Genomic DNA, 22,206 nt, shown 5'->3' on the forward strand with positions numbered 1-22,206 from the left:
TAGAAAATGTACTGGCTTTACCAGTACTTCAAAATCATTTATTACCAGGTAAACTGTCTTTGGGCAAGATATTGTTCACAGAATAGGTTAAAATTGAATAGTCCAAATCGACACATATCATTTCTTTGTAACAATTTAGCGAATATTTTTCCCGTCTGAAAGAAATCAACACATTAGTTGTTATTAATATGTGCATTATAGTCGAAATAGTACACTTGAGAGAATTTACTACAGTGTTACGAAGTACAGACTTACAAAACATAATCTTCTGTGTCCAAAATATTCTGTGCCACTATTATTTCTTTCAATATTTGTTGCGACGATTACACAATGAAATGTTATAAACCAATTTTTGGACTGAAAATACAGGGTGCGACCATTATGCGATGGTGACGATTACTTGCTGAAATACTGTAATTAACTGAAGCAAGTGCAAATTAAATCTTCTCTAGAAAGTATTCTGGTATAAACTGTAAACAGGATTTCTATGTAAAAAAGAGAGGATGACATTAGGTATCATTCTGTATAATCTATCGATCACTATCAATTATTCACAACGTCTGTTAGATATTGCTATCAGTTATTCACAACGTCTATTAGATATTGCTACCAGTTGTTCACAACGTCTGTTAGATATTGCTACCAGTTGTTTACAACGTCTGTTAGATATTGCTATCAGTTGTTCACAACATCTGTTAGATATTGCTTTCAGTTATTCACAACATCTGTTAGATATTGCTATCAGTTATTCACAACATCTGTTAGATATTGCTATCAGTTATTCACAACATCTGTTAGATATTGCTATCTTTTGTTCACAACATCTGTTAGATATTGCTTTCAGTTATTCACAACGTCTGTTAGATATTGCTATCAGTTATTCACAACATCTGTTAGATATTGCTATCAGTTTTTTTACATGTGTTAGAAATTGGTATCAGTTATTCACAACATCTGTTAGATATTGCTATCAGTTATTCACAACATCTGTTAGATATTGCTATCAGTTATTCACAACATCTGGTAGATATTGCTATCAGTTATTCACATGTTTTAGAAATTGTTATCAGTTATTCACATGTGTTAGAAATTGGTATCAGTTATTCACAACATCTGTTAGATATTGCTATCAGTTGTTCACAACATCTGTTAGATATTGCTATCAGTTGTTCACAACATCTGTTAGATATTGCTATCAGTTATTCACAACATCTGTTAGATATTGCTATCAGTTGTTCACAACATCTGTTAGATATTGCTATCAGTTGTTCACAACATCTGTTAGATATTGCTATCAGTTATTCACAACATCTGTTAGATATTGCTATCAGTTATTCACAACATCTGTTAGATATTGCTTTCAGTTATTCACAACATCTGTTAGATATTGCTATCAGTTATTCACAACATCTGTTAGATATTGCTATCAGTTATTCACATGTGTTAGAAATTGGTATCAGTTATTCACAACATCTGTTAGATATTGCTATCAGTTATTCACAACATCTGTTAGATATTGCTATCAGTTTTTTTACATGTGTTAGAAATTGGTATCAGTTATTCACAACATCTGTTAGATATTGCTATCAGTTATTCACAACATCTGTTAGATATTGCTATCAGTTTTTTTACATGTGTTAGAAATTTGTATCAGTTATTCACATGTGTTAGAAATTGGTATCAGTTATTCACATGTGTTAGAAATTTCTATAAGTTATTAACAACACGTGTTAGAAAATTCTTAGTTTTTGCTGGTATATGTTTTGCTCACTACATGTGCCAGACTGTAGCACATCATGTTACGTCAATATTGTAGCTTCAGAAAATATGTGAACTAAAGAACCCCCTTTCCTGTTGCACTTGTCAGCCAAAAACTAATGCAGATTGGAGGAATTTTAGAGCATTCCTTCATCTACTGTTTAACCCTTTCTCAAACTGCGTAATTTTAGTTACAAGATAGTTTTAACTGGTGACGAAGAGTAACGTTTATTAGTCGAAACATTCTATAGGTATGTTCAATCCTTTGATATAAATCAAAATATTAGCCCAAGTATTTTTATGTTATGGGACTTTAGACATGTTAAGATATTAATGTACACTTGAAACGTGCTATTATGCAGTTCCCCCTGAACTAAATATTGATAATGGACAATCCCGCCATGTTTGGCTTATGCTGCTTTAGCAACTAAAAACCAAGCAGTAGCAGACAAGGTTGTGCGATTACACATAAAAAAAGAGTTTTCTACATGACACACAAATTACAGTACACGTAAAATATGTATAAAACGTAAAGAATGTAAAAGAAATAAAATCAAACATAAAAATTAAAAGGAGACATATTTTTTGCTATGGTTATTGTTATGTATGGCAGTTGACAGTGGCAGAAAATAAGAAAGGCGTTAAAAAAAACTTCCCTTCCGAATTTGTATGTGCTGTTGAAATTTTCACATTCATATCATAATTAGCCCATGCAAGTGTCATGTTTCACGTGCATGAATGATTTAATCCTAGCCTTTGTATTCACATTGGAAAAGCCGACTATTTTGATAATTTATTAGGCAAAGTCATAACTCAGCAATGCTGTGAAATGAAGTGATTGGAACAATCAAAATAAAACATCCCTCACTTTTGACATCTATATTTGCCGGAATTTGAAGCTGTTACTAAATCTTTGAAATCCAATTAAAATAAACTGTCCTTAATCATTATGTTACAAATAAAATTACTTGTGTAAGACATATATATCAACAGGTTTCTCAATTTTTAAAAATATGTGAAAGAACAGTTCCATTTTATAAAAATCTGTTAGTGAGTGTGTAAGGTGGCTATATAAACAGTCTTCAGAAAATAATGATTTTGTCCTGAAATATGTAAGAAAATTAAAGTTTAAAATGTAATATAATTAGTTTTTATGTTACTTCTTCATCTTCTTCCTTTGGCATTACGGCCCTTGTAGTATAGCCTTAGCCTTCTCAACAATGCTGGTCGATTGTTGTCTGTCTTGCGCTTTTTGTCTCCATCTCCTTATCCCCAGTGTTCTGATGTCTCTCTCCACATCATCTATCCATCGTATCTTGGGTCGCATTCTTCTTCGTCTGCCTTCAGGTTTTATGGAGAATACTTTCTTTACTACTGTTGTCATCATTCATTCTAATAAGATGTCCTGCTCAGCTCAATCTCCTTGCCTTGATTTCAGCTATAATATCAGGAGATTTATATACTTCCTTCAATTCATGATTATAAAGTATTCTCCATCCTTCACCATCTTATTTTGGTCTGAATATTTTTCGTAGTATTTTCCTTTCCCAAGTCATCGGCATTAATGATGATCTCTCTGTGAGTGTCCAAGTTTCACTTCCATACAGTATTGTTGGTTGGATCGTTGTCTTGTATACTCCGAGTTTTAAAGCCGTCGATAGTCGTATATTCCAAAATATATCCACAAAGGCTTGGATACATTTGTTGCCAGCTGATTGTTTCCTTTGATATTAAGTTCTACTTTATTTTGTTGAGCCATTGATGATCTCAGATATTTGAGGGCTTCCACCTCTTCATAATTTTGGTCACCAATCTTTACTTCTCTGATCCGATTAAGGTCAGTCAGTCTCATGTATTTTGTTTTCATTACATTCTTTTCTATTCATAATTGGGAAAGGAGAGATGCGGTAGTATATAAATACGGAGAAATTAGTACTCACTTTATCTGCGAAACTGTTTTTTCTTCTTTGTTCGATTAATTTCAGTGGCCGCTGCCACCATCCTCGTTGGAACTTGCTGTACTGTTGCTTGGCGTGCGTCTTTTGTTTGTAGTTCTCCGGCTGCCACTAGATGCGCTGTTGTTAACCGTGCATCTGGGTCCATGTCGTCTGCTATTTCCGGGTGATAACTGTTGTAGTAGGGGAATCCACATGTGGTGCGCTTGTCCGCTATCGATGTTTAGCTCGTGTGGGAAGTTCATTATGGCATGCGTTTCCTTGATTTTAATGTCTACGAGCGTGTGGGCAGTGTGTTTGACTTGAACAGTTTGAATTTTGTGGCTATTGTATTTGATATGTTTAGCAAGACCAGTAGTGGGTTGGGCTTTTTTCGCATCTGTTAGGTGCCGTTGGATTCTTTCATTGACAGATCTGATGGACTTGCCGATGTAATGAGCCTTGCATGCACACTCTGCATCGTATACACCTGGGTTATCAAGGGGGGAGATGAAGTACAGTTTGTGTTTGTTCAGTTTATCAGCTATTTTGGAATTGGGTTTGTGCGCTACTTTGATGCCATATGGGAGAAGGGCTTTGGATATCCGGTTGGAAGTGGTGGGATGGTAGCGGAAGGCAAACCATTTATATTGGCCGCTGGAGGTTGATTGTGACTGGGTTCCTTGCGGATGGGTTGATTGTGGTTGGTTAGGGTGTCTGACCTGTATTTTCCGCTTTACTGCACCAAGTGGAAAGCTGTGCTTCTGTGTAGCTATGTTTCAGGGCTATTTCGGTGATGGTGGCTATCTCCTCTCGTAGATCCTCTTCTCTGCAACAGTAGGAGAAGGCTCTTTGATAAAAGTTCAGCCACATATTAGCTTTTTGCTTGGGGGGATGGCTAGAGAGAGCTTGTATGTATGGGTTGCCTGCATCCAGTTTTCTGTAGACAGTGGTTGTGAATTTGTTAAGTGCACGGCTGATGGTGATGTCCAGGAAGTTGATTTTACCATGTTTTTCTTGTTCTACGGTGAAGTTGAGCCTGGGGTGGATGCTATTTAGCTTGTTCACTAGAAGGTTTAGTTCTTCTGTCTTTTTGTATACGACTATTGTGTCATCCGCATACCTTATATATCGGATGTATTGTAGTTCTGGAGTGTTCACTATCTATTTTTCAGCCAGGTGCATGACGATGTTGGCTAAAGGAGCTGATAGCAGATTGCCCATCGCAAGGCCCTCCATATCGATTGTAGAATTTATCCTCAAACTGAAAGTAGTTGTGTTGTAGACAAACTTCCAACAGCCTGGTTGTCTCCTGTATCTCTAGAGCAGGGATTCTGTTTTTTGTCAGCCATCTTTCAACTGAACGTAGCTCTAGGTATATGGGGATTGAACTGTACATATCTACTATGTCAATGCTGGCTAATTTTGCACTGTCAGCTTGCACTATTGAAGTCACCAGAATTTTAGCATCGACACTGTTGCGTCACCAGATTTTTAGCCTCGACACTGTTGTGGAACCCATATATTAGTTTGTGATTGAACTGAGATATTTTGTTTTTTAGCCAGTTTGTTAGGTGGACTGTGGGGTGATTGAAGCCAGCTATTATAAGGCGCATGGGGATTCCAGGTTTATGAGTTTTGGGAATGCAATAGGCAATGGCAGGTTAAGGGTGGGGGTTGAAAAGAAATTTGTGGTCTTGTTCACTGAGAATGACACTAGATTTCACTGCATTTTTCACAATTCTTTGTACCTGTCTGTGGGGGGTCCTTTGGGATAACACTGTACGAGTCACTGTTTAGTTTGTCTTTTAATTTCTTTGAAAAATCGCCCTTGTCCATAATTACAAACTGGTTCGTTTTGTCGGATTTTAGACACCAAACTTCATTGGTGTTCAGCCATTTGCCACACTCTGAGAGGACAGAAGAGATTTCTTGGTGTACTGGATTAGGTTTCCTGGTTTCACTTTTGGTCATCACTTTTTGAAAAATTCAGGCTGCTGATGTTCTGATGTTTTCTGAATCTTGGGGTTTGGGGGCAAAACAAGCTGCTTTTTCTGCTGCACATATGAGGTCGAGGGTGGGGGGGCTTACTGCTTTGTATGTTAAACTTATCACCGTAGGCAAGGAGTTCTTTGAATTTGTTTGGGATCGAGAGATTCGACAGATTTGACGAAAGGTTCAAGTCAAACACACTGCCCACATGATCGTAGACGCTAAAATCAAGGACACGCATGCCATAATGCACTTCCCACACGAGCTAAACATCGATAGTGGACAAGCGCACCACATGTGGATTCCCCTACTACAACAGTTATCACCCGGAAATAGCAGACGACATGGACGCAGATGCACGGTTAACAGCAGTGCACCTAGTGGCAGCCGGAGAACTACAAACAAAAGACGCACGCCAAGCAACAGTACAGCAAGTTCCAACGAGGATGGTGGCAGCAGCCACTGAAATTAATCGAACGAAGAAATAAAAACAGTTTCGCGTATAAAGTGAGTACTAATTTTTCCGTATTTATTCTTTTCTCATCCAACTTCTATAACTGCTTCTTCAATTGTCAACATAACATCCTCTACAGAACTTTGACTTCTCTCCAAAACAGCTATGTCATCTGCATAAGCAAGGCACTGGTTCATTCTATTGAAAAATGTTCCTGGGGATCGGATTTTAACATTTCGTATGACCTTTTCTAGACATAATATGAAGAGTGCTGTGGAAAGGGCATCTCCTTGTAGAACTCGTTACTGTTTCAAACGTGTCTGACAGTTTATTTTGAATTTTAACTGTATTAAGTGTCTTAGTAAAGAGTCATTTTAGTTAGATTTACTAATTTGTCTGGTATTTCAAATTCTTTCATAATATCATACTCATACATTTGGGATCTATTTACACTAGCAAAGGCTTGTTTAAAGTCATGTACAATTGGTGCACTGTTATATTATACTAACTGATTACCCGGCATTGCCCGGGTATTTATTTATCACAATCTTGTATTAGACAGGAAAATAATGAATTCTAACTATAGTGTAAAATATAACAAATTTTAAATGTGCTCCGAAAACTATCGATTCGACACTAATCTAGGTCATTTGTGGCATTTTCTTTTTCACCCCCTCTCACCGTCCATACCATAACTAAGAGTTGAACTTCATTGGGAGTGTCACGAAAACTATGGATTCCATTCGCAACACAGCCTGAATGTTAGGCAACCCGAGAAACACTATTGTTGTGCAGATTGCATAGAGTCATGGATGTCTGTTTGTGCTGAATTTAATATCGGTGGTTCTCGATTATTTTTACATGTCACCCCTTCCCATCCCATTCCTAGGGGTGCCAGGGGTATGCAGAAACAAACAAATATATATATATATGTATATATATATATATATATATATAAACACACACACACACACACACACACACACACACACACACACACACACACAGAGAGATATACATACATACATACATACATACATACATATATATATCCATTTTTATATATATAGATACATTCAAATGCTTTCTCCAAAATTCGTCTTAAGGGTGAAGATTTCATCTGTGGTGGAGCATCCTTGCCTAAACCCACATTTATATTCTCCTATACCTTCAATTTCCCAGCCAGAACATTGGTAAACATTTTGTATATTACTGGTAATAACATTATTCCCCTGTACTTTTCACAGTTCAGTTTACTTAATTTTTTATGAATGGGACATATTAGTCCTATGCACCATTCTTCAGGCCTCTTATTTTATATATATATATATATATATGTGTGTGTGTATATATATATATATATATATGCTACCATTCTAGGCTGATAATCCCTTTTTATTCTTCTCATTCCTTCATAAAATTTTCTAGCATCATTTCTGAGGTACATTATTTGCATCTCTTCCCATGCATTCTCTTCATGGATCTTTTTCTTCATTTGTAAAATTTTACAAGCATTTCTCCGAGCTTCATGGTAATTCTTTTTTACTTGTTCTAGTTTCTCTGCAAAGCATTTGTTTTCTTGCTTCATTGCTTCTTCTATGACCTTCTTACAATCCTCATCAAACCACTCATTTCTCTTCTGTTGCTTCGTCTTACCAAGGTTGTCATCTGCTGCTACTTGAATGTTGTGCCTGATGTTTAGCCACAATCTCTCTACTGCCTTGTTCTCATCAGTTTTCTAGTTGTTGTTCCATTCTACTTCTATATTCTCTGACAATGCAAATTTTTCAGTTTTTCATAATCATATTTGATATTCCTTTCTCCTATTTTCTTTGCAATTGTTGATATCCTTGAGTGATTGATTGATTGATTTGGTGTTTTAAGTTCACTTTATGCACTGTAAGGCAAATCGGGACTGGACGTACAGTTTAAATTGGGATCCGAACCACTATGTGCCTCCACCGGGTATCGAACCCGAGTCCCCTTGATTACAAGTCGACGACGCCACCACTGGATTTCCTTGAGTGGTATTTGATTCTGACCTTAAAATGGTCAGAGTCGATATCTGCACCTCTACAACTCCTGACATCTGTTATGTCAGATGTGTGTTTCATGGCAATGATAGCATAATCAATCTGATTTTTTGTTGAGCCATCAGGAGACACCCATGTTTTTTTGTGAATGTTCTTATGTGGGAAAGTTCTGCTACTTATTTTTTAAGTTATTTGTAATCGCAAAGCTAATTAACCTTAAGTCATTATCATTTGATTCATCATGTAGACTGTGACTTCCAACATTTCTACACTCCATGTCCTTCCCTACTTTAGCATTTAGGTCTCCCATAATACTCTTGGATGTCATGATTTGGTGCTCTGTGATATGTAGCGTCCATCTTGGCATAAAATGCATTCTTAACATTTTCTTCCTTCTCTCATGCACACAAATAAAAGTGGTGTTAAAGAATTTTCCCTTTATCCTCAGACAACACATACGTTCATCTATTGCTTGAAAGTTGATAACAAGGTGCTTTAGGTTTTTTTTTTTGTTTTTTTGCACCATGAAACCAGTTGCAAAGATATTTGCTTCCATGCTGCCACTGTAGAAGATCACATAGTCATCGTTTTCAAAGATGTCAATTCCTTTCCATCTCATTTCTTAGAGGGCTGTAATATGTACTCTATATTTATGAAGTTCATTTGTTAGATTTTTTAGTGCCACATCTCTATGTAGACTTCTTACATTCCAAGTAGTTAGTATCCAATCATGTACCTTATTCATTGTCTTTTTCGTTTTCCATAATGACTTCCGGCATTGCTCTATTGACTTCTGAATAAGGTGCTTTTTATGGGGTAGGGCTGTCAACCCTATGCCAAACCTCCACACTAGAGGACTGATTTTTTTATCATGGTTAGTTTCCCCTAGGACGACTGACTTCACCATGCATACAGAGTTTGTTCCACCCTTTTGGTTTTCTGTCAGGGTATCCTTCCCTTAGCCTTTGGGGATGCCTCCCCCTTGCAAGGCAGCAGGGACAGTGCTTATTCGATGGTGGCACTTTCTAGCCATGTCACAGGGCTGTCAGTGAGCTTTTCTGAGGATGGTCCTGCCAGAGATCATCCTCTCCAGACCTTGATAACACTGCCACGTCAGTCCGGGACTGCGTATTTGGCTGTGCCTTATTCGCAGCTGACAACCATATGTGGTGGCAGTTCGCTATCCGCTTCCTGCAACCCACCCAGTGGATGACGCTCACCTTGATAAAAAGTTCCATGAGCTACCGCTGGGTTTTAAGTTACTAATTTAAGAAAGAAAATTAGTATTTTTACATCTGCGTACTTCTATGCAAAGTAAATTACGCGTAACTTACATAAAAAATGTAACAAGTAAATTACCGTGCCAACCCTGATGACACAGCAGACAACCAAACAACATCGGTGTAACAGTACAAACCGGAAATGTGCAAAGCGAATTATTACGAGTTCTGATGTGGATGGTCTCACTGACATTACCCGAATAAAATAAGCAAATACACAGACACATTTCGTGTGTATGTTAATTATTTAGTGCAAGTAGATTTTGATTTTGTATGAAAAAACAACTAGATTTTTTTCTCTTTCTTCCGCAGGTGCTGATGTCTTGTTTGTGAAAGATCTGCTCCAGAGGGAACAGAAAAAATGGTCCATGTCTGTGATTGCTCTTGGTGAATCTGCTGACGAATCTTTTTGAGGTGGGATGCAGTTTTTGCACTCTATGCGACCACTAGTACTCTATGTGAGTTCCTTTGATATGGTTGTAGTTTTATATTTAATAAGAAAATCGACTCGCACATAAATTACAGTTAAGACACGTGTTGTGTGGAAAGATCATATAGAAGATTTATGAGTGTTTTCCCCCCACATTTCTATAAAATAATTTCCCTTCTTTTTTCCCTTTGAATGTAGAATTTTACTTAGTCCATTAAGTATTAATAGGGAAGTATTATAAAAACATGAGACAGAGTTACAATATATATATTTACTACTCGTATAAAGAGACCTAGGTACCACCCCATGATTTCTAACTGGATATTTGCTTTTGCTTGAACTATACTTATACCAGTTGCTTTCTGGTAACATTTCACAGAATTAAATAAAATAAAAGTGTGAGAAAGATAATTTATATGTGTAGATTCAATTCAGGTTTTTACAATATCAATATGGTTGTATTACATCTATAATGGACAACATAATATTTCATTTCAGTGTTACAAATATGGCTTGTAAAATGCATACTATGGTACATATCACCATGGTATGTTATCTTCATTATTCTGCAGTTATTGCTAACGCAAGATTTTTTTGATTTTTTCAAAAAATGCAGTCCAGTTGAATCATTGGTTGTCTTCCAAGACCACCTGTGCATGGGTAGAGATTAGATCAATGAAATTGATCAAATTGATTGATTCATTGTATAATGAATTCGTGAATGTGTTATCTAGTGTAGACACGACAAATCAAATTCGTCAGGATTGAGCTGTAATTAAAGTTACTGACTATATTGTCTACATTTCTACACACTGTATGCGGTTGTTTCCTTTGTGGCTAACCCTTAGCAATATTTCTACATGTTTGGAAGTAACATCATTACAAATAAGTTACTTTTTTGAGTGTCTGTGGCTAGTTAGTTTTCTTTACGTTAGTTAAGGCCGAATCACACAAAACTGGATTTCCAGTAGGAATGCCCTAGTTGGTGCTGGACTGGCTACTTGGGTAGAAATGATGACTGCCGGTCTGGCTGCTTGACTGGATTTGCGACTAGGCCAGTTCTAATTGCAACTGGCTTTCTCTGCTGGATTCTGCAGAACAGTCAATCAGAGCGAAAGTTTGTTCATGTGAAAATAATCTGTGAGCTTGGCAAAGGAAAGTTTTTTTTCTGTGGTTTCGGAGTATTTGTTGTTTTTGTTCGCTTGTCGATAAAAGAGAAAGCAATAGAGATGATGTGCAGTTTATTAATATTTAGGAATTTATCCAAAGCGATGAGATTTGTACACGACAGATGTGATTAGTGGATAATGAAAATCCTTATTATTACAAGTGTATTAAATGTTTGACCTATTTAGTTGAACAAAATATTTCTTTTATGAATTAATCCTCCGAATCTCATGTATGAATAATGAATTTGCATACCAGCGTTCACTAAAAAAACTTGTTCAGTATGTAATTGATTATCATAATATTTTTTGAGCCAATTTCTACTCCATAGTTTTCTTCTAATTATTTTAATTTTTAATAACAGCAGTAGTTATTCTTGTACAACGTTCTTCAAATCGCTTTCCCATTTTTTTTTATCTTGTCTGCTCTGAGCAATGTCTTATGGGAACAAAAGTATACCAACATGTACGGTAACAAGTACCTTGTGAGGCGAAAACCAACAACTGAGCCAGTACCACACAACTAGTCCAAGACCAACTGGAAAATCCAGTAAGATCTAACCTCGTGTGATTGAGGCATTAGTTACACTTCTTCATGGAAAGACGTTTTCTCTAGACAGTTTCTTGTAAGTTCTTGTTCACTTGAAACAACAGGTTAATTGATGATTATTAAAATTGAGGAAAATATTCTGCTTTATTGTGAAAACCACTGCTGAATGTCCTCCAAGCTGTGTGTTTATTTCAATGCACACATGAGAATATAATCTCAAGTTATGATTTGCTAGGAAGAAGGAAATGAAATATTAAGTTTTATTACCAAGTATAGGGATATAGTTTCAATTTTATTACTTCTATATTTTTATATTTAAAACAAGTCACCTTTGAAGAAAATTAACATTAATTTCTTGTGGTCATCAGAGTAAAAAGAGGAGTCTGCTTGGAACATATTAAGCAATTTATATCTTATCAAGAAAAAGTAACTTAGTTACTTTTTAGCGGTATCTGTAACACTCTTACTCTCATAAAGTAACTTTTGGAATACTGGTCTCAATTTAGAATTGTTCAATTTTGCAGCTACACTCAATGTCCACTTTATTAGATACCAACCTAGTATATTTTCAGAAGTTGCCTGGAATAGCCCATTGATGTTAAACTTCAAATAATTGTTTTTTTGTGACATGCTATTCTGGGTGCCAACATTGTAAGTTGCTTCAGACGCAGGCACGTCTAGAAATATATTTGAAGGTGGGGTCCAAACAAAGTGTCGCAAAATTATAATAATATAGCATTAATTAAAATATTGAAATTAATTAATATATTTTTATTACGCGGATAGGTAAAGTGATGGGTTGAGGCTAATGATGTAACAGCACATATTCATTATCTAGCTTACCTATAGCTAAGATCAGAAAAAAATGTTAAAAAAAAATCACGCTGGCAAGGAAATTTATGTCAAATAACAGATCTTACATAAATATTATTTGATACTGTCATTCAAAGGTGTATGAACCTCATATATATTCATTGCTTTCCGATTAGTTCAGCTGAAATAAATAACCCCCGATCAGTTATTTCATTATTTAATTTTAATACTTAGCAAGTCTTTTGAAGGGGGGTCCGGACCCCCTGGACCCCCCCTAAATGCGTCCTTGTTCAGACATATTTAAGAGTTCAAGCAATGGTGAGTGACTTTGGTGTAACTCTGAAACTTTCTTTCATTTCCTTACATTCTCACACTTCCAATATCACTTGAAGCGAAATTGCGTTTCATTTCAACCACTACTACATCTGAAAAAATGAATATGTATCAAGTTAGGAGCTATGAAAGGCTGTGTACATTTTTTGACAACACCCTGTATGGCATGTACCAGCCTGCTGTATGTAAAAATGATTGTGATTTTAAGACCAAACTCATCTAAAAAAGAGGACATTCATTGTGTCCATTTGAATTTTGCTCGAAAATATTCTTATATGTAATAGGCAAGGTAAATATTAAAGGAACTATCAGTGAATCATAAAATCAACTTTTTTTACATACAATTTTAAGGTGGAATTAATGAAAAATTACACATTTTGCATAACTTCCAGAATATGAAGACTCCATGTGCACCATGCAGTATACTTAAGACTCCAAAGAAATATTGGCTGTGATTATATATTGAAACTAATACAGTCGAACCCCATCAATTAAAATGATCTACCACATATATATACCATTCCAATGTACTTGCCAATTTTTATATTTTTTTTATTATTTTGATGCAATGTCATGCCTACTCAGTGGCCAAGCATGTTAATGCAGGTGGCTTTCGATCTTGCCACTGAAGTTCCTAGGGTTGAGTCCTGGCCTGGTGCATGGGTGTTGTTTGCGAGTGTCTCTTTATAAAATTAATCCTATCGTCACTCATCTTCATTGTCGTGATTAGCCAGAAAAGTGATGCAAAGTAACAAAAATACATACAATATTACATACATGATTCCAATGCCAACATTTGACTAATTCTAATAGATGTGATTATTTCACAGGAAAAGTCTGCTCATAAGATATTTTACATTGGTACATAGCTTCATAAACCACATTTGCTACATTTTTTCCTTTTCAGGAGAATAGTACAGTCACGGACACTTCTAGGCTGTAACATTCCTATTAATTTTAAATAGAATTGTTACAATCTAGAAGTGTCCATGACTGTACAACACTACCACATTAAACTTATGAAAACTACATCACTAGACATGTTCCTATGATAAGCTGAATATGAAAATCAGTTTAAAGCTCGAGAATTGTACCAAGTTAAGTATGTTGTTTTCATTTGCATCTCTGTTATCTGAACATCTAGTGTAATAAATAATCTGTTAACACGAGAGTCCAAGTATGATATTGATTACATTATATTGTGTAGGCAGGGGGAAATTGCCATTGTTAGGGATTTTTTTTAAAGAAACAAAACATACTGGAATTCCTATGGTGTAACCGTATGCTTGCGTCGTGTATTGCCCAAGAGGGCTTCTAGGGATTGTTGTGAGGATCCCTAATGTCAACACGTACTGTAAGATGATAATTTATCTGCAACAGCATAGGACACAGTTTGCCTTTTTGTTCAGTTTAGAGGCCAGGCATATTTCTGGAAAGAAAAAAACAAAGTGGGTCAGATCTGTTGATGATGCTGGCCATTAAATCATGTCAGCAGCTTGTATGTTGTTGCATTAGTATGAATGTGGTCTCATGTCACTAGCACACATTAAGGTGGCTTGCTTTGAAAAACAAATATATACTGAACTTTTGATCTTTCCTTCAATACACTTAAGAAGCTTTTACAAGCCATTTGTTGGGACACTTTGGTATTAATGTACTGAAATAATTACTACAGTGAGAATTTACTCTTGAAAGTAATAATGTATTTTTTTGTATTTGTAATTGGGAGAGTAATACGAAATGCTCTGTAGTTACTCAAGTGCAAGTTTACATGTATTCGCACTTAACAATTTTCTCACACTGTGAACTGTATATGTAGAGGCTGAAATATCAATATGTAATTCTGAAGCCCAGATGTGTACAACTTTGTAGCTGTTTAAACAGTAAACATTTCCTTCTGTTTGTGTGTGACATGTCAAGCTAGGCAGAAGTGATAATGGCACATACATCGCTACGAAATGGATTCTGTTTCATATATAGTGTAGGTCAAATGTAGTTGTACAGTTTCTGCTTTTTGTTCTAAAGTTTATTTAATGTTGTTTACAAAGAATGCCCAGCTGTTTGAGTATGTGCACACCACATTCAATCCCCTGTCAGAAACAATATCTCTTTCATGCAAAGTATATTTATCCCTAATTTTTGGTAAGGTAGGTTTGAAATATGCCATCGTGATACTTGGCCGATTTTGCTCAAATGCAATACCAGACCAGTCCGTCAAGGTTTCTAGTTATTATAAAAAAATCCATGCCCTCCCCCCTCCCTTTCCTCCTGGTGAGCTACTGCTCTCTCTCTTCCTGTATCTTAAAGTTGTGATGATTTCACTAATATAATTTCTTGCCACTTGGGCTGACCATGTGTAACATTGCCACAAAGTTGCTTCTCCCTCTCACATATGTGTGCTACCAGCTATGGAACTTTTTCTTCTAACTTTCCTCTTCAAGTTTCGTTGTCTCTTGTGATTAATATGAGTTTAACATTATAGTTATTGAAATTTGTCTAGGGTTGCCAGGCGTCCTCTTTTACCCGGACATGTCCTCTTTTTCGGGTCTGGGTGGGTTTTTTTGGAAAATGGGTAAATGTCCTCTTTTTTGGGATATAGACAACTGCTTCAACTACAAGATTCTTAACAAAATGTTATATTTGTAAATTTTTATTATTATCGTTTCCATGTTCAGTTTCAAAGGGAGAAAATAAAACCATTTCAGTTGCAAGTGGAAAGACAAGAAACTTTTCTTCCAACAAAGAAAATTTGTTGGACGTTTGCATCTCTTCTGTTGTCACCGCTGTGCCACATTAGGTTTTGATTTCAAAGCATTTCCAACATCTACAGGGGAGAAAAAAGAGAATGAAAGGGAGCTCTTTCCCTCCATACACCATGTCTTTCCTTCTTTCTTTCTCTGTTGAGGATGGGGCGCAGAGGGGGTTGGAGGTGAGCCTCCTTCTTCTTCTCTTGGCCAATCCAGGGGGCTTAGGGGGGGTTGATTTCTCTCTCTCTCTCCCCCTAAACCCAGGACCTTTAATAGAGAGAGAGAGAGAGAAAGAAGGGGGTGCGAGGTGAAAGGAAATAGATGCGAAAGGATGTTTCATTTCTCTCTTCTGCTCCCCTGTCTCTTTCTCTCTTCGTATTCTTTTCTCCTCTCTTGATTCGATGAAGAGAGAAGAGACGAGGGAAGCGGGGATAACTCTTCCATTCTCTCTCTTCTCTTGAGCAAAGAAGGAGAAGGATTACTAGCTTCTCTCATACCGGGGATAGAGAAGAAAAAGAGGAAGAAAGTCCCAAATGAGAAAAGAGCTGTTGAGAGAGAGGGAGACAGGAGATGAGAAGAAAGTGGAAGAAGTAGATAAACTGATTCCTCTGTTCTTCTCCCTTGAAAGGAGAAAGAAAGAAAACTGTTTTCTTTTCTCTCTCTCACACTCTTTCAAGGAGTGCACCCCCACAGATAGAGGAAGAGTGAGTGAGTGAGTGAGTGTTATCCCTTCTACCTCGGCTCACAGTGAGCTGCAAGGTTCTAACAAAAGGTAAGAATATGCGAGACGTTGCGGCTTCCTTTCATTTCATTTCCTTTCAGAATTCAGAAATATAGTATATAACACTTTTGTAAAATCTTTTATGAAATCTAAAAATGCCCTCTTTTTTAATGTTTGTTATCTGGTAACCGTAAATTCGTCTGTAATGAAGGTAAGAACAAGAAACCCCAAACAGACTAGTCTCCTCAGTGAAAATGAAATTTTACTACTGTACAACTACTATTGGCCCACTCTGTGTTTTCTATGGCTTCCACTTTGACAAAGAAGTCTTCAAATAGTGCCTAAAAATTACAACTATTTTATACATTTTAGTTGATAAGACTCCAGCATCAATTTCTGTTATAGATACAATTTTCCTTCTCTTCTTTATCTTTCTTATTCTAAAAAGAGTTATTGTAGAAAGTTGAAAATAATGGAAGTCACTGTGTCACTATGAATTGTAATAAAGGCTGTGATTATATGCAGGAGGCAGACTGTGTTTTTTGTAGACTAGGCACCATTTATTTTGTTAATAATGTTACTTATGTATGTATAAGATTTGTGTAGAGTTGTCTAGCCACTTTGTACATATAATAATCGAAATATAATCCTGTGTTAATCAAAATCTGTTGTGTTTTTGCAGTTCTTATTGTTAATAAAAGAAGGAAAAACAAATATCCATTGAAGATTCCAGATAAAACTATCCAGGTATTGGGCAGTTTGTATCTAGATTTCAGAAAAATCCAGTTTCTGATAGTTATCTATCACCATAAAAACTACAATGTACCATTTTAGTTATCTGGATTATCCATTTCTTTCAATATCGATAGTTTATCTACATTTTTCGCTTATTCCTCATCTGTGTACAAGTGTGTTTGAAAAGCACTAAGGCTGTTTTTCAACTAACATTGTCAGGCAAGAAAGAAGATGAGGACTTTGCTCCCACATTGGCCCTAGAAGTAGTGTTCAAAATTAATGGTCACTAGAAAGAAGCCTGCAAGAGAACCAAATCAGACTCATCAACAAGAAGATGGGCTTTCTTGAGCCTTAAAATCTTGCCAGGTTTTAATCTTACCTACCAGTTGGTAAAGTTCAAGTCCTGATTGGAACGCTAGTTCGGTATCTTTGACATAGCTTGACAGGAAGCCGACCGGACGTGTATCTGGTTTCGAGCCAGTACCTGGTTTATTGAGAAGTGCTGTTGTTACTTTTACCTGCAGCGTTTAGACATCCAAATGAACTGCGACGACGTTACACTCCGAAGGTCTATACAGCACAATAACACAACCTAGCAAATATATCCACAACCTCACATTATGAAATCTGTAAAGAAACTGAATTGGTAATATCTCATTTACTCCACGTGGACTTGACAAGTACTGTCAGTTCCTAAAATGAACGCTGTTGGCAGGAAAAGTTCAAGGGGAGGATTTACTGGGCTCCACGTGGACTTGACATATAGTTGATCTTTTGGAACTTACTTTCAAGCAAAGTGGCGTTCCAATCAGGACTTGAACTGTAAAATCCTAATAATTCCATGAAAGCCTGATGTTGTTTCACTCCAATTACTTTCAAGAGGAAATACATATTGACAGCTAGCCAAATGACTCTTACCTGGCATGTGAGTAATATATCACTTTGAAATTAATGTAAATAAACAAATACCTCATGAACTGCAGTGAAACAACATGGTTCATATGTTGCTTGAATGTATCATTTTTTCTCTTGCCATGCATCACCTCGGTTGTACATTAATCTCACTTAATACTCTGGCAGTCTTGTTTCTTTATACAGCATAATTCAAGCTACATGATAAGTGTATCAGTATGTACAACATATTACGTCATTCGTAAAGTAAGTTCCACTGATGAATACCGTGGCGCTGCAAGCGGGGCTGTGTGAATTCGCATGCACCTTGTGTAGCCACAACCTTGAGGAAGTGCAGACGTCAGTCTGAGGCAAGTTGGTCAGGAGAGTAGTGCGTAGTGCGTTGTTGTTATGTTTCGGACAATCCAAACTCCCGCCACGTGTGAGGTGCGGTCTGTGATCCGTTTTCCATATGCACGTAATGTTCCAGCTGCGGAGATTCACATTCAGATTTGGGAGGTGTATGGAGAAGGAATAATGAGTGCTTCAATGATAAGAAGATGGGTGAGACAGTTTTGTGGTGGACGGGTTAGTGTTCATGATGAAGAACAAAGTGGGCGACCGTCTGTTGTGAATCCCAGTTTGGTTCGTTTAGTGGAAGAGCAGATTAAGGAGAACAGACGATTCACTTTGTCTGAGCTGTCATTCGAGTTTCCACAAATCCCCAGAACTGTGCTGTATGAAATTGTAACAGTGAATTTGAAATTTCGCAAATTGTGTAACCGTTGGGTCCCTCACCAGCTCTCCGAAAATGCCAAAAAGGAAAGAATGGGAAGTGCATTAGAGTTTTTCAAACGGTATAATGAAGAGGGGGAAGAGTTGTTGGATCAGATTGTGACTGGAAACGAAACATGGGTTTTGAATGAAACCTCAGAACAGAAACAAAGCACCATGGAGTTGAGGCACTCTGCGTCACCGTGGAAAATGCAACCAAAACCAAAGCTTACGAACAAAAAAATCATGTGCACCATGTTTTGGGATAGGCATTGCTTATTGAATTTATGGAGCGTGGACAGCACATCAATGACGAAACATATTGTGTGACATTTCAAAACCTGCGTCGTGCAATACAAAACAAACTACGTGGCATGCTCAGTCGGGGTGTCATTCTTCTCCTCGACAATGCTCGTCCGCATGTGGCAAATGCAACTCAGGAACTCATGACGACCTTCCATTGGGAAAAGCTACCACACACCCCTTACAGTCCTGATCTTGCCCCATCTGATTTTCATTTGTTCCTCCACCTTAAGGCATTCCTTGTGTAACGATTTATGGCAAGTTATTTCACATAAATCTTACAACTTCCAACTTTTTGGTTGGAAATGGCTACGCTCAAATACGCAATGTACAATCGCTTATTATTTAGTTCATACGATTCACGACAGATGGCTCTACTAGTCACTTGCAAGTTATCAATCGTAAAATCACGCCCCCTGGTTCAACGGAAGTGAAAGTGTGCAGACATGTGCGTGGAGAGCATTTAGTCGTGTATTCCGTTTGGTACCACCAACAACTTTCTAGTCTAATCTGCGGAATGTCGTCGTCGGTAACGAAGTTTGAACTTTGATTGTCTGACTTGTAAATCGTAATACGCGATGAAATTGCCGAGCTTCGTTAAGTCTAATTCGATAAACTTTGTTGTAAAATTTGCAAGTATTACTTTGTAAATATGGTACCTAGTTGGTGAAATGGGCGCGTGTGTTTGAAAAAAGGCCGTTTGACAAAATGCTATTGGAAGTCGTATTGGATATCGTTGAACACGTACTACTTCGGAATTCCAGCCGAGACGTGCACTCATCAATGTGGATTTGACTGCCATTAATTGAAGGAATTTGTGTCCCATTTTCCAGGACCGAGAAGTTGCCACTATTAAAACAAGGTAGGCAAAAGTGGATTTTGATGTATTTTTGTGGTGAATAGTAGTGCGACGGAAAAAACCTGATTTTCTTATTTGACTACGAATTGTGTGAATATCTTACGAAAGTGCGTCATGTTGCAAAATAAATCTTTCGTTAATCGAGTTGGTAAAAGCTCACTAAATTACTAATCTGAATACCGCTCATCGTAAAAGTAATGGTTCATCACGATACCGTGATATACGTCTCCCAGTTTAAACGTGTGGACAAAAAGTTAAAAATGATAATATGAAACACGCGAGTGCAAAACTGCTTACTGTTTGATGATTGGCAAACGCTCCCCCACATTTCCCTTTTGCTAAGAAAAGCCTTTACTTGGCATTTGTAAAGTTCGTCGCAAATCAGTACTTGAGGTAATCGCGACAAATCGTCATTTAGCCCCCCCCCCCCCCTTTTGCACTTTCTTGTTCTTTATAATAAGATTTGATTAAGTTATTGTCGAATTGCACAAGGCAATAAATTATGTTGTTAGGGAATGAGCATCTAGGGAGAAACATTCTTCCTCGTACAAAAGATTTTTGTAAATTCTTTGCGCCGTCATTTCAAATGTGAATGTATACAGTTTTATGAATCTATAGTAATCATAATTGGTGGTTATTGTTATTAAATGATAAGAAACGTTTTTTTGATTAAACAAGGTAATTTCGAGAAGGTTAAGCTTGGATAGAAACGGGAGTTGAATAAAATTGTAAGTTTCTTTGCACATTGAATCGAGGCGTTGTTCTTAGTGAAATCGTCTTGTTGAACAATTGATTAACATTGTGTGTGTTAAATAACATAGGCATTTAATTGACAAATGCGGTGAAAATTCTTATTGCACAAATTGTGTAGGTGTTCCGATTTTATGCGTATTTAAAAAAAAGAGGCATAACTTTGTACTTGACTTATATTTTACGGTATGCTACTGGAAAACAAATATTGAATTGATAATGTAATTATTGACGTAACCTGGTTTATGCTGTTACAAAGGAAGGGGTTAACCTCAAATTTATTGTTGATTGTTCAACGCCAAAAAAAAGTTGCATTGTTATTAAAAATTGTTAAAATTGGACAATTGCCTATTTCTTGACATAATTAACGCTAGTCACCTTCCCAATTTCTCCATGCGGTTAAGACGCATGTACGCAAGAATACATCAGGTATCGTAGTTAGTGATATTTGTAGAATAGCAAAAGTAGTAGTAGTGATATTGGAGTGTCATAAGCTAGTTTGGGTTACGGTGCGTAACGCATTTTTTGGAAACTGAAATAGTTGTACTATTTATGTTATTACATTACCCGATCTTACGAATCCTTCTTTGGTAAAATTTGTATTTTGTCGACCATTTACTAACCCCCCCCCCCTCTATAATTGTTTGCAATCCTGAAAACAAAGGATACTGAAGTTCATAGTAACTTGAGGCGTTGCGAACAACGCAACATTAACCTCCACCCATTTGATTTTTGTGACGTTTACCGAGGTGCTTATAAAATAGATCCCGGCCTTAAGGTAAATATTGTAACAATGAGGTCCAGCCGCAATTAAACTAAAGAAAAGCTCTCGGCGAACTTGCACGTTACACTTGCTGGAAATCATTATGGTACTGACGAAGAATTGAAACGTGCAGTTTCCCAATGGTTCTGCATTCAGGCGGAAACGTTCTATGATAGGGATATAACAAACTTGGTATCTTGCTGTGATGCGTGCTTGAATTCTTATGGCGATTATGTGTGAATGTTGTACCATGTATATATTCTCACCCCTATGAAGGTCATGATATTACTATTAATATTTTTCATTTTATTGCATGATGAAACTTACTTTCCGAATGACGATATATTACTAAATTTGTTGACCCTGTACATAAATGTGAATGATTTTGTTCAAGGAACTATAGAGGAAAGACTCACCAGCAGTCAGCCTCATAGCCAGAAATTTATTTCGGAGGGGGCTCATCCATTATCAGCAGCCAGCATCTAAAGGCAAATAATGGGGGAGGATAGAAGAACTGAAGATGGATTTCAAAAGTGATTCAAAAGTCTCTTGACATTTTCCTTGTATTGCTAATGAATGGTTTTCAGGATGGGATAAAATACACTGTTGTTTTCCACCAAGATGATGCACCACCCCCATTTTGCCAGAATTATTCAGGACTACCTCACTGACACCTTTCCCGATAGGTGGATCAGCCGTGGCTCACCAAGGCTTTGGGCAGCTTGATCTCCAGACCTGACTCCCCTAGACGTTTTTGTCTGGAGTTTCATTAAGTCTAGGGTGAACCAAGTAAATATCAACACCATAGAGTAACTGACGCAGCGAATAGCTGCAGCAACAGGGGTGATCACATCAGCTATGTTGGAAAATGTGTTCTGGTTTATGCGAAGAGAGGTGGGTGATATGCCTAGACTTACGGG

At 36.9% G+C, this 22,206-nt stretch overlaps 1 protein-coding gene across 3 annotated transcripts in view; it reads left to right on the forward strand.

Annotated features, from left to right (window-relative positions):
• LOC146000411 (protein cereblon-like) overlaps window positions 1–16,869 on the forward strand; it is a 52,947-nt gene extending 36,078 nt beyond the window's left edge. For all 3 annotated transcript variants that reach the window (XM_083138012.1, XM_083138010.1, XM_083138011.1), the window contains exon 8: window positions 9,764–16,869. The gene's annotated coding sequence lies outside the window, so the exon portion shown is untranslated. The remainder of the gene's footprint in view (window positions 1–9,763) is intronic.
• Window positions 16,870–22,206: the final 5,337 nt, after the last annotated feature.

The sequence above is a fragment of the Lepisma saccharinum genome, chromosome 16, assembly GCF_977018435.1.
Source record: "Lepisma saccharinum chromosome 16, izLepSacc3.1, whole genome shotgun sequence".
NCBI lineage: Eukaryota > Metazoa > Arthropoda > Insecta > Zygentoma > Lepismatidae > Lepisma > Lepisma saccharinum.